The sequence below is a fragment of the Triticum aestivum genome, chromosome 1A (assembly GCF_018294505.1).
Source record: "Triticum aestivum cultivar Chinese Spring chromosome 1A, IWGSC CS RefSeq v2.1, whole genome shotgun sequence".
Taxonomy (NCBI): Eukaryota; Viridiplantae; Streptophyta; class Magnoliopsida; order Poales; family Poaceae; genus Triticum; species Triticum aestivum.
In genome coordinates this window covers 597,773,472-597,787,842 of record NC_057794.1, presented here as the reverse complement: position 1 = coordinate 597,787,842, position 14,371 = coordinate 597,773,472, and positions in this window count along the sequence as shown.

The window sequence follows — 14,371 nt, the reverse complement described above, 5'->3', positions numbered from 1 at the left end:
GTGGCGGTGGCCTCCGGAGCGCGGGGAGCGCGGCGCGAGGCGTCGGGAAGACGGAGGCAGGCGGCGGCGGAGCTAGATGGGCCGCGGGGGGCCCTACGCTGGCTCTGGCGGGCCGGCGCGGTCGGCGGCGAAGTGGGCACCGCGGCTGCCATGTGGCGCGCAGCGATAGGTCCGGGCGAGCGGCGGACAGTGTCCGGCCGGCATGGACGTGTCCGGCGCGGCGCGGTAGACTTTTTAGGGTTTGAGACGAGGGGAATCCGGGATTTCGGAGGAGGGGCTATTTATAGGCATAGAGGGAGCTAGGAGTGTCCAAATGAGGTGCGGTTTTCGGCCACGCGATCGTGATCGAACGCTCTAGATGATGGAGAGGGTTTTGGTGAGTTTTGGGCCAAAATGGAGGGGTGTTGGGCTGCAACACACACGAGGCCTTCTTGGTCCCTCGGTTAACCGTTGGAGCATCAAACGAAGTCCAAATGGTACGAAACTTGACAGGCGGTCTATCGGTAGTAAACCAAGGCCGCTTGGCAAGTCTCGGTCCAATCCGGAAATGTTTAAACCCCACACACGAAAGAAAGGTAGAAATGACACCGGAGGAGAACGGAGCGCCGGAATGCAAAACAGACAACGGGGAAAATGCTCGGATGCATGAGACGAACACGTATGCAAATGCAATGCACATGATGACATGATATGAGATGCATGACAACAATAACAACACACGGAGACAAAAACCCGAACCCGAGAAAATAAAATAACTTAATGCCGGAAACGGCAAGAGTTGGAGTACATATAAGGTAAATTACATCCGGGGTGTTACAACACTCCACCACTACGAAAGGATCTCGTCCCGAGATCTAGGACTAGAAGAACGCCGGGTACTCAGAACGGAGGTGATCCTCACGTTCCCAGGTGGCTTCACGGTCGGAATGGTGTGACCACTTGACTTTGAGGAATTTGATTGACTTATTGCGAGTCTTGCGTTCAGTCTCTTCAAGAATAGCAACGGGGTGCTCACGATAAGAGAGAACTTCTTGGAGATCAATGTCTTCGAAGTTGACGGTGCGGTCAGGAGTTTTGAAGCACTTGTGGAGCTGAGAGACATGGAACACGTCATGCACATTTGCAAAGTTTGAAGGAAGCTCGAGTTGATAGGCGAGATCGCCTCTCTTGCTGACGATCTTGAAAGGTCCCATGTATCTAGGGGCAGGCTTCCCTTTGATACCGAAGTGACGAGTACCTTTCGTTGGAGAGACGTGGAGGTAAACATGGTCTCCGATCTCGAAAGCCAAATCACGGTGCTTACTATCATAGTAGCTCTTCTGGCGCGATTGCGCTGCTTTGAGGTTATCTCGAATGACTTTACACATCTCTTCTGCCTCTGTGATTAAGTCATTTCCCAGAAGTTGACATTCACCGGTTTCAGACCAGTTGAGAGGGGTACGACACTTCCTGCCATAGAGAATTTCGAATGGGGCCTTGCCCGAACTTGCTTGAAAACTATTGTTGTAGGAGAATTCAGCATATGGAAGACAATCCTCCCACTTCATGCCGAAGGAGATCACACAAGCCCTGAGCATATCTTCAAGAATCTGGTTGACACGCTCGACTTGACCGCTAGTTTGAGGATGGAAAGCTGTGCTGAAGCGGATGTTGGTGCCCATGGCCTTCTGAAAAGAATCCCAAAACTTGGAGGTAAAGATGCTGCCACGGTCTGAAGAGATCACCTATGGAATACCGTGCAGAGAGACAATCCGAGAGGTATACAGTTCCGCCAATTGAGCTGCAGTGATTGACTCTTTGATAGGCAGAAAGTGAGCCACTTTAGTGAGTTTGTCGATGACAACGAATATAGCATCATTGCCACGCTTGGACTTTGGAAACCTAGTCACGAAGTCCATCTCAATGTGGTCAAACTTCCATTCTGGAATGGCAAGAGGTTGGAGGAGACCAGCTGGCCTTTGGTGTTCTGCCTTCACTCTTCTGCAGACATCACATTCATTCACGAACTGAGCAATCTCGCGCTTCATTCGAGTCCACCAATAAGCCTGCTTGAGGTCCTGATACATCTTTGTGCTCCCAGGGTGGATGGAGAGGAGTGAATTGTGAGCCTCGTTCATGATAACCTTACGAAGATCACCCTTGGGCACAACAATATGATCCTCGAAGAAGAGAGTATCCTTGTCATCAAGGAGGTAGCACTTGTACTTGGGTTGACTCTTGGCAATCCCAATCTTCACCTTCTTCACCATAGCATCAATAAGTTGATCCTGACGAATCTGCTCTTCCAAGGTAGGAGAGACTTGAAGGTTGGCGAGGAAACCTTGAGGAACAACTTGCAGATTGAGTTTGCGGAAAGCTTCACAAAGCTCGGGTTGATACGGCTTGAGAATCAGACTGTTGCAATAAGCCTTCCTGCTCAATGCGTCAACAATCACATTGGCCTTGCCTGGAGTATACTTGATACTTGGATTATACTCTTGAATCACTTCGACCCATCGAGTCTGCCTGAGGTTGAGATTAGGCTGAGTGAAGATGTACTTGAGACTCTTGTAGTTAGTGAAGATGTCAACTTTTCTTCCCAATAAGAGATGTCTCCAAGTCAAAAGAGCATGCACAACTGCCGCCAACTCGAGGTCATGAGTGGGGTAGTTCTTCTCGTTGGGCTTCAACTGGCGAGAGGTATAAGCCACAACTTTCTTCTCTTGCATCAACACTGCACAAAGACCTTGAAGAGAGGCATCGCAGAAGACCTCAAAAGGTTTGGATTCATCAGGAGGAGTCAGAACTGGAGCAGTGACCAATTTCTCTTTCAAAGTGTTGAAAGCAATGTCACATTCCGGAGACCAAACGTACTTGACGTGCTTCTGGAGAAGATTTGAAAGTGGCTTCGCGATCTTTGAAAAGTTCTCCATGAACCTTCGACAGTAGCTTGCGAGACCGAGGAAGCTACGGAGTTGCTTCACGTTCTGAGGTGGTTCCCAATTCACAATTGCAGACACCTTCTCAGGATTCACCGCAATGCCCTTGGCAGAGATGATATGCCCAAGATAAAGAACCTCATCGAGCCAAAACTCGCACTTGGAGAACTTGGCGTAGAACTGATGTTCCCTGAGCTTATCGAGCACCAAAAGCAAGTGCTTGGCATGATCTTCCTTGTTCTTCGAAAAGACCAGAATGTCATCGAGATAGACCAAAACAAAGTCATTTGTGTAGGCGTTGAAGATGAAGTTCATCATGCGAGAGAAAGTCGGAGGGGCGTTGACGAGGCCAAAAGACATGACAATGTATTCATATGAACCATAGCTTGTCCTGAAAGCCATCTTGAGAATATCTTGCTCATGGATTCGAATCTGGTGATAGCCCATACGGAGATCAAGCTTGGAGAATACTTGGGCACCTTTGAGTTGTTCGAACAACTCGTTGATGTTGGGAAGTGGGTATTTGTTCTTGATAGTCTTCTTGTTCAATGGACGGTAGTCAACACAAAGTCAATCCGTTCCATCCTTCTTCTTCACAAAGAGTACTACACAACCCCACGGAGAGGAACTAGGTCGAATGAGACCCATTCGCTCTTGAATATCGAGTTGCTTCTTCAGCTCCTTCAACTCTTCAGGTCCGAGCTTGTAAGGACGCTTGCAAACCGGTTCCGTGCCAGGCTCAAGATCGATGACGAATTCAACTGGCCGGTGCGGAGGCATTCCTGGAAGCTCTTCTGGAAAGACGTCTTGATATTCACAAATGACTGGAATTTGCGAGATGGCATCCAGTTCACCCTTCTCTTTGAGAGAAAACAGATGGATTGTATCATCACGAGTGGCAAAGACAATTACATCCTTAGACGAATGAGTCAATTGAATCTGCCTGGCAGCACAATCAAGATGCGCCTTGTGCTTAGAGAGCCAATCCATTCCGAGAATAAGATCAATATCCGAGTTGCCAAGGACCATTGGAGAAGAAAGAAACTTGTAATCGCCCAGCGTGATAGTAACATCCGGAGCCAACATTTTGGTGTTCATGAACAAACCCGGAGAAGAAACTGCTATCGGCTTAGGCAAATCAATAGTATGCACATCATGCATGGATGCAAAAGGCTTCGACAAAAATGATAAAGATGCACCAGTATCAAAAAGAACTCTTGCGGGAATGTGATTAACAGGAAGGTTACCCATAATCACATCTGGCGAGTCCTCTGCCTGAGCTGCGTTCAGCAAGTTGACCTTAGCAGACTTGGGGTTATGCTTGACCATAGCTGTACTTGCCGATCTCATAGGAGGAGGAGGAGGGAGAAGCCTCTGGTTGAAGCATTTGTTGGCATAGTGACCCTTCTGTTGGCACTTGTTGCACGTGACCTCTGAAAGCGGACGGTGATATGGAGCACTCGATCTTGGAGCTTGAGACGAAGTCTTGTTCTGAAAGCCAGGGTTGGGTGGGTGGGAAGATCCACTGCCACCTTTGCTCTTCTGATACGGCTGCCGAAACGGAGGAGGAGGAAGCCAATACTTCTGATGCTTGGCCACTTGAGTAGAGGAAGAAGGAGTAGCATCTCTGACTCGCTTCTTGGAAGCATCACACTTCAGTTGGGCGGCCTCTTGCTTCAATGCCATGTTGTAGAACTCATCGTACCTCAAGGGCTCAAAGAGAACAAGAGCTAGCTGGATTTCCTCTCTGAGACCACCCCTGAACTGGTATATCATGCTCTTCTTGTCAGGGACGTCCTGCTTAGCAAAGTGGGCAAGCTTCTGAAACAACTTGTTGTAGTCATAGACAGACAAAGAGCCTTGCTTCAGGTTGCGGAGTTCCTCACGCTTGCTTTCAACCACGCTTTGAGGAATATGATGAGCTTTGAAGTCTTGACGGAATTCATCCCAGGTAATCACACGGCCTCCTCTGGAATCCTTGTACTACTGGAACCATTCTGCAGCTTGGTCTTTGAGTTGGAAGGAAGTGAACGTGACAAAGTCCTCAGGCCTGACGTTACTGCACTCGAAATGCTTGCACAAGTCCACGAGCCAATCGTCGGCATCAGTTGCCTCAACACAATTGCCGAAAGTCTTTGGCTGGTTAGCAAGGAACTGGTTGAGTGTAGCAAAGTGATTCTGATTGTTGCCTTGGTTGCCTTGGTTGCCTTGGTTGCGCTCTTGAAGAATTTGCATGATCAACTGCGTGTTAGCATTGGTAGCGGCCATCACAGCTTGCCATGCCTCCGGAGGAGGGGGAGGTGGTGGCGGATCCTGATTCTGATTCTGATTGCTGCTCTTAGTGGGAGCCATCCTGAAGAGGGTGACATCCGTTAGCACATTGACAGATAAAATTGAAGCTGAATCAAGCGGGTTGAAATTGCAACAAATAGTCTTCACACCCGAACATAAGAACGAATGCATTCCACTTGAAATGGTCACATATCCATAAATTGAGAATCCACTTAGAATTTAGGTAGAGGAATAAATCAACAAGGTACGGAGCAAGAAGGAATACTCGGTAAAGATCACCCAATCTCAAACCAAATATCCGTGGAAGAAGAGCTAGAGCTACAAGAGTTCCCACCTATGAAACTCCCAAACCTTTCCGGTTATGCAATCATGTGTTGGGGATACAGGGAAAGCATAATATCTCACCCAAATCTAGCAATTCCTACATCCAGCTGTATCCATCCTTCAACACATAACTGAGAAAACTTCGGAAACCATCTACCTCAACCTTCGAAAAGCATCCATTATACAAGTTATGGCAATACTCCCGAACTCCCGCCCCAGTACTGGGTGGCGTCGAGGTTATCTCACCAACAACTGCATAAAAGAGATTTTCGATGTCAGCGTACTAAACTCAGGTATTCCAGAACTGCAACGATAAAATTGTGACGACAACACCTCGGAGCTCAACTCCCCGGGACACTGCCACAACCCCTAAATGACAGGAGGCACCAAGAACAATGTTCTCGTCACAAATCCATCGGAACGATTCCAAGATACCCGCGTGATCCTAAATTTTTTTAGTGAAATTTGAGAAGAGAAGAGTCAAAACTCTACGTCAAGATGCCTTACCAGAGCGATGAAGGGACTGGGGAGTAAAAAGAATTCCTAAACTCTCCGATATATAATTCCTAAATGACTCAAAACATTTTTCTAGACTCAACAACGGCTGCTAAAAACGATCAAGCAGTGGGGGCTCCTAAGGTCGGGGAAGGCTCTGATTACCAACTTGTAATGCCCTCGATGCGGCTATATCTCCTATGTGTCGAAGCACGACTTAGAGGCATAACCGCATTGAAAGCAATGTCGCAAGTAAGGTAATCTTCACAACATCCCATGTAATATAGATAATAAAGGGAAAGGTACATAGTTGGCTTACACTCGCCACGTCAAACAAAGTACATAAATAACATTACATCATCCAATCACTCATGGCCCGACTATGGTGCCAAAATAAAAGATCAACCCAACATGCGACACAGTCCCGATCGCCCCAACTGGGCACCACTACTGATCATCAGGGAAAGACACATAGTAACGACGGGAAGCTTCATCGAACTCCCACTTGAGCTCAAGCGCATCATCTGGAACGGAGTCATCGGGCCCTGGATCCGGTTTGGAAGTAATCTGTGAGCCACAGGGACTCAGCAATCTCGCACCCTCGCGATCAAGACTATTTAAGCTTATAGGTAAGGCAAGGTAATATGTGGAGCTGCAGCAAGCGACTAGCATATATGGTGGCTAACCTGTTCGCAAAAGAGAGCGAGAAGAGAAAGCAGAGCACGAACGATAACTAGAGAACAACCTGCGGCAAGCATTACTCCAACACCGTGTTCACTTCCCGGACTCCGCCGAGAAGAGATCATCACGGTAACACACACGATTGATTCATTTTAATTAAGTTAAGGTTCAAGTTATCTACAACCGGACATTAACAAATTCCCATCTGCCCATAACCGCGGGCACGACTTTCGAAAGTTCAAATCCCTGCAGGGGAGTCCCAACTTAGCCCATGACAAGCTCTCACGGTCAACGAAGGATATACCTTCTCCCGAGACATTCCGATCAGACTCGGTATCCCGGTTCTACAAGACATTTCGACAAGCTAAAACAAATCCAGCAGCACCACCCAGATGTGCCGACAAATCCCGATAGGAGCTGCACATATCTCGTTCTCAGGGCACACCGGATGAGCAAGACGTCGGGTAGGCCAGCCCAGAGTTGCCCCTGGTAGCCCCGGACATCGCTCGGTTGGACCAACACTTAGAGAAGCACTGGCCCAGGGGGTTTAAAATAAGATGACCCTTGAGTCCGCGAAACCCAAGGGAAAAAGGCTAGGTGGCAACTGGTAAAACCAATGTTGGGCATTGCTGGAAGAGTTTTATTCAAGGTGAACTCTCAAGGGGTTCCCATTATCACCCAATCGCGTAAGGAACGCAAAATCCGGGAACATAACACCGATATAACGGAAACTAGGGCGGCAAGAGTGGAACAAAACACTAGGCGAGAGGCCGAGCCTTCCACCCTTTACCAAGTATATAGATGCATTAAGATAACAAGATAATATAATGATATCCCAACAAGAAAATAATGTTCCAACAAGGAACAGTCTCCAATCTTCACCTACAACTAGCAACGCTATAAGAGGGGCTGAGCAAAGCGGAAACATAGCCAATCAACGGTTTGCTAGGACATGGTGGGTTAGAGGTTTGACATGGCAATTTGGGAGGCATGATAAGCAAGTGGTAGGCATCATAGCACAGGCATAGCAAAAGAGCGAGCATCTAGCAAAGCAAAGATAGAAGTGATTTCGAGGGTATGATCATCTTGCCTGCAAAGTTGTCAGAGTTGACTGGATCCTCAAAAGCAAACTCAACGGGCTCCTCGTTAGCGAACTCATCTCCCAGCTCTACCCAAACAAGACAAACAAGCAAAAGGACACAATCAGACACGTGCAAAGCTCAACCAACATGATGCAAACATGGTATGCTATGCGGGATGCGATATGTGATGCATATGCAAGATTTGACAAGGAATGAATGAACCTGAACTCAACTTGGAAATCCAAGTGTGCCGCTGGAAAGGTGAGGTGATTTCGGTTGAAATCGATATAAAGAACACCGGAATTGGATGCACGGTTTAGAAATGGCAAGCAATTCAAATATGGCAACGGTCTGTGATAAACAGCAAGTATCCATCTAAATGCAACAAGAAAAACATGCTAAAGCACTCAAACATGGCAACAAAATATATGGCAGGGATCCATTCATGATGCCTAACAAAAGAGGAACACTGAGCTACGGGCAATTCATCCATTAACAGGTTCAAACAAGCATGGCAAAAGTGCAATTTGTAAACAGATTTCAGACTTAGTGAAATTAACACTTGTCTGGAATTTCAGATCAGGTAGCACACTTTGGAGCAAGAAATCTATATGCTATAGGAACTTAACATGGCAAATCAAGGCATGGCATGGAGCTACTCAAAGAGCTTAACAAAAGTCCCTTAGTGACCTTGAGCCAAAAGGGATCAGAAAATACAATTGCAAGCATGTGAACATGGCAAAAACATAATCAGATCTCAGACTTGGTGAAAAACTGGAGCATGCAAATCAGATATCAAGTAGGCATGTTTACGAGCTCGATGCACTCACTACAGAGCAAGGCATGACAATCTAAGCATACACCCATCAAGAATACACATTATACAAGCTAGACATGGCAAGAACAACAACATAGCATGCACGGATCATGAAATCGCTAACAAGTAGACAATCTGCCCAGATTCACGAAATAGCAAAAGTAGAGCTCGATTGACTCAAGCTAGGGTGCTCCATAATTGCAAACAAAGACATGGATGGATAGAGCACTACAATATTAACAAATCATACTTACTGATCATCCTCAAAAGAGGCACGGATCACTAGGAAACAACATGAACATATGGCATATTGATAAAAACAGATCAAGGACTTAGTGGAATTGCTAAGTCCCTGAAATCAACATTAATGAATGCACCACTTTGCAAGCTTGTGCTAGTCAACACACACATCACAAAAATACATGGATGGCACCTCTGGAAAGATGGAAAAGCATATAACAAAACTCATGTAGAGCTTAGGGGCATATCATGCACACATTAATCATGGCAAAAATGACAAATAGCTATTTGGAGCAGCAGATCTGACAATTGTTTCAAATAGCACTCTTCCAACATTATTTCGGGCATCAAGATGAACTCAAATGAAAATGATGCAATGGGATGAAATGATGTTCTCTCTGAGACGAACATTTTTATATGCTACACGCCCAAAACGGATCTACGGATGCAAAGTTACGGCACGATGAACAAGGGCATTTGAATCTGGAAATCGGGGACTTAAAAGAAATTACCACCTCCAGATCTAGGGTTACTGTTCACCGACGAGATCTACTGTTCACCGGCGAGATCTGAGGCCGCCGGAGAGAAGCTGGAGCTCCGGCGAGATGGATGGGCGCGGGGGCGGCCGGATCCGTCCCGGGCGGCGAGGGGAACGCGGTGGAGGCGGCCGGGCGCGGGCGGCGCGCTGCTCCGGCGAGGAAGGTGCGGCGGCAACCGGGCGGCGGGCGGCGGAGTAGTCGGTGGCGGTGGCCGACGGAGCGCGGGGAGCGCGGCGCCGGGCGTCGGGAAGACGGAGGCAGGCGGCGGCGGAGCTAGATGGGCCGTGGAGGGCCCTACGCGGGCTCGGGCGGGCCGGCGCGGTCGGCGACGAAGTGGGCACCGCGGCCGCCACATGGCACGCAGCGATAGGTCCGGGCGAGTGGCGGACAATGTCCGGACGGCATGGACGTGTCCGGCGCCGCGCGGTAGACTTTTTAGGGTTTGACACGAGGGGAATCCGGGATTTCGGAGGAGGGGCTATTTATAGGCATAGAGGGAGCTAGGAGTGTCCAAATGTGGCCACGCGATCGTGATCGAACGCTCTAGATGATGGAGTGGGTTTTGGTGAGTTTTGGGACAAAATGGAGGGGTGTTGGGCTGCAACACACACGAGGCCTTCTCGGTCCCTCGGTTAACCGTTGGAGCATCAAACGAAGTCCAAATGGTACGAAACTTGACAGGCGGTCTACCGGTAGTAAACCAAGGCCGCTTGGCAAGTCTCGGTCCAATCTGGAAATGTTTAAACCCCACACACGAAAGAAAGGTAGAAATGACCACCGGAGGAGAACGGAGCGCCAGAATGCAAAACGGACAACGGGGAAAATGCTCGGATGCATGAGACGAACACGTATGCAAATGCAATGCACATGATGACATGATATGAGATGCATGGCAACAACAACAACATACGGAGACAAATACCCGAACCCGAGAAAATAAAATAACTTAACGCCAGAAACGGCAAGAGTTGGAGTACATATAAGGTAAATTACATCTGGGGTGTTACAGGAGGTGCCACTTTTAGTCCTCAACCGAGTATGCGTCTCAGATTTTTAGTGCCACTTTTAGGACTCATTCTCTATATCGGTTTCATGTGATCACTTTTAGTCCTCAACCAAGTATGCGTCTTAGAATTTTCTAACAATGATGAAATGAGATTTATAGTGTGAGGAAAACTATCCTAGACATAATGTGTGAGAATGAGGGGAAGGAAAAGAAATGAAAGAAGAAACACACATAAGTTGAGTGCATTATATCGGGTACTCGGCTTACATACAATAGTGGGCAGCGCACAAGCCACGTGGCTGGTATGTTTTGTCGGGGCTTGTGCAGTAAGCCGAGTGCATATCCAATGAAACTTCGGCTTACCTTGATGTATGCCGTGTATTTTCTTTACGCTGAGTGCTTGTGCAATGGATTCACAACGTACATCTATAGAAGCCGAGTACTTTGCATTTGTCGTGTGTCCTTTAGGGCATACACGACTTAAGTGGACATAAGCCGTGAGCCCGTCTCGACTTACTTTATCGTACTAGGTAACGTGTGTTTTTCCTGTAGTGACATGTGCAAGTTGGGTCGACATAAATGCATTTTCTTTGTCCTTTCTTCACAAGGTAATTTAATTTGCCTATATTTAATTGATAATAAATAAAAATTGTTATAACCGAGGTTTGCATAGCCTAGTTCAAGTAGGGAAGTGAAGGATTGATGATCCTTTTGTTATTAAATGTTTCCTAATTTTGGGATAACAACCATGTATAAGAGAGTTCCCTCCTTATTTATTTTATTGACCAGATTAGTGCTACTATCAGTTTAGTGATGCATCTTGCATGTTGAATTGGCATAAGCTAGTAAACAATTGCTTTGCGTTTGTTCAATGTTGCTTCTTTTGTATGCTTGAATTTTTATTGCAATATTTCAACATAGTTTTTATTTTCATCACTTTGCACATGTATAAATTTATAAAGAAAGAAAACTGTTTTTTCTTTTATAGTCTCTCTAATAAGGATATATATATAGTGCATCACAGAAAATGACATAAATCCATTTTTAGTTACATCATGTTATCTAGATGGCTAACCTGCTCCAAAATGACATGCTCGTAGATTTTCATTATTTCTTACACAATATCAACCATTGTGTTTATCCTTTTTTGTGTGAGCAACTTGTGCCTTGCTACGTAGAATAATCAATTTCCAATTGAGTCGTTGACTCCTAATTATGAAAGCCAATTGTAGCTCATGATTTAATGGTTCCCTAACTAATAAAATTTAATTCCTTTAATAACTTAATAATGTATAGTTTGAGAATGTTGCAGCTAGGACCCCACTGCTTACACAAGCATGTAATAACTTATTGCTTTCTTAGTCCCCATACTGTCCCTATTACCTATTTAGAATTCTTGCCTCTAGTCACGATTTTCGCACAAACTGTTATATCTTATATATGCAAAGGTGATAATGTCTCATTGTGATCCACTTCCAGATCATTTCCATAAGAAGCATAATACTTGATACACTCGAAGAACAATTACTTCTATGTTGCCACATGCTTTAATATGAAATGGTACAAGCCTAGCCACATAAATTTTGCCATTTCCCGATTAGAATGGTAAATCCAATGTTGCATTAACATGAAATGCTAAATTTGATGTTATCTCTGTATGAGAGCATATTGTTAACAACAAATGCAACAAATATAAGGCGTGAAGAAGATCATAAGCGCGTACACATAATTATTTGAGTAATATTGTAGTTGTCTTTGTATTTTTGTCATTGGAAGGTGTCTATTTGATTACATATCTTTTCGATTGCGAAAGTTGATCTTCTTTGGGTTAGTCGGTTTCACATAATTTGTGTTGGAATATAATAACCGGGGCTATGGATATGCTATTTATATGTCGTTGTTGTCTTTCAAGAGATTTTGCCTTTTCACGATCAAGGAAATTTAGTCCACACCATAAAGATGTTGTATCACTGGCTAACTTTATTGCTTCACTCCCACAGTTTTAAATTATTTTGCACAATCTAGAGCACAACCACAAACTTGATAAATGTAGTTACCACCATGTTAATACCTTCAAATGAGAAACCATGGAAACTCGTACTTCCTATCTAAACTTATGTCTTACACTGTATATTAGTATCATACTCGCATTGGGTTCTTAATACTATATAGATGTATGAATGGTAATGGACCAATATTCTTTAAAATTTATAATTTAGCTTATAAGTTGCACATCAATTTGTTTACCGCTCATACCGGCATAACTTAATAATAAACTATGAATATAACCTATAAGGCACAAATTATTTCTAAAACCAAAATCACCAGTTATGCAGACATATGAAACATGCGTACAAGTACTTTTTAGTAAGACGCATTCATCTTAGTCATAATCATGGTGAATTATAATACGATGGATCATCAAACAAATATATTTAGAACATCTAAATGATAACCAAGAAAACAACCTACTAATACACGTAGTAAATTGCATATGTAACCAAAGAAGGGTGCATAAAAGATCACATGCATGATCATGCTTCTAGCATTAGTTGTGTTTCTATGGTGTAATTTTGACTTATGAGTTGTCATAAAGAGCAAAATAGTGAAGGATTTCTGTGGATTCTATTGGGTTCATTTTCACCCAGTAACTCTGTACCGCATTCGCCTTTGCAGGCATGGACAACGCATAATAATGCTGTGATAAGTATTGCATTTGTATATATCATTTTGTGCATGGAAATGTTTGTGCAATCACACATGTAGACCACTCGTTCCTACAACATTTGGGTTGGTTGGTTCATATAGCAAAGGCACCTTTAAATGCAACATGTTTGTCATTGTCGTATTTAAAAAAAAATCTTTACAAACCCTAGCCAGAAAGCATTTAATCAACACCATTCAAACATTGTATCACAAACCAACTTTATAATGCCTTTGTTTATGGCTCTAAATTTTTATTTTTATATTGGAAAAATGTGTCTTGCACTTCTACAAAAAATATATATGTCCAATCATAGGATGTGGTTAATATGATTCATCACATGTAAGTAAATCATATCTGGAACAAGAAATTTTATAATGTAATAAACCACTGTGCAAGTGTATCAAAGGTTAAACCATAAACTTTTGTAAATAATGGGATGCTAGTAGAGTGTTCGTTATGGGAAGGCCTCTAAAAGGTTAACCAACATGCATCTCAACCAGTTTAAAGTAGGATATCCATAAATGTAGGACACGTTAAAGCCCACATGTTGGCAAACGATGATTTGGTGTCGAGGCTCATCTACACCTGGGCATGAATAACAAATTCAAATAAAATATGAAAAGAATGTGAATTATTTCGGCATCAAATATGCTTGAATGTGCAATACATATGCAATATTCCTTGTAGTTTGGACAATCTAGGCATCATGGAAAATAATTGGCTGTGAATGAAACTTTGAAAAACAACACTATTTGGTCTCAATTATTTTTGTTTTTTGACACGACCTCCTCGAATGTCCAAACACCACAAATATTTGCATGCTCCTTATGCACCTGAGCATCTTTGATGTCAAAAGATTCTTATTTTTTAAATTTCTTTACTAATATTTTTGAATTTACAGTTCATCGAGTGCGGATGATCCCAGGCTAGGACATGAATGAATGGCACATGTTGGATGAATTAATGAAAACAACTAGATAAAAATTGGAATAGCTACATATTACATTGATCCCATGATTATAATTATTGATAGCTTCTACGCTTATTCCTCTTGCTAATGACGACTAACCGTTAATATGGACCTCAAAAATTAAACTACAACAGTACAGTAAAATTAAACAACACAACATTATATAATGGACACCAAAGTCATAAAACATGCATATATGACCTCGTGAGACATTAACCATTCTCTCCATTTCTCACTCAAGCAAAGCAGACCAAATTACGCTAGACCATTCATGGCATGCACGACTTGTTCTATCGACAA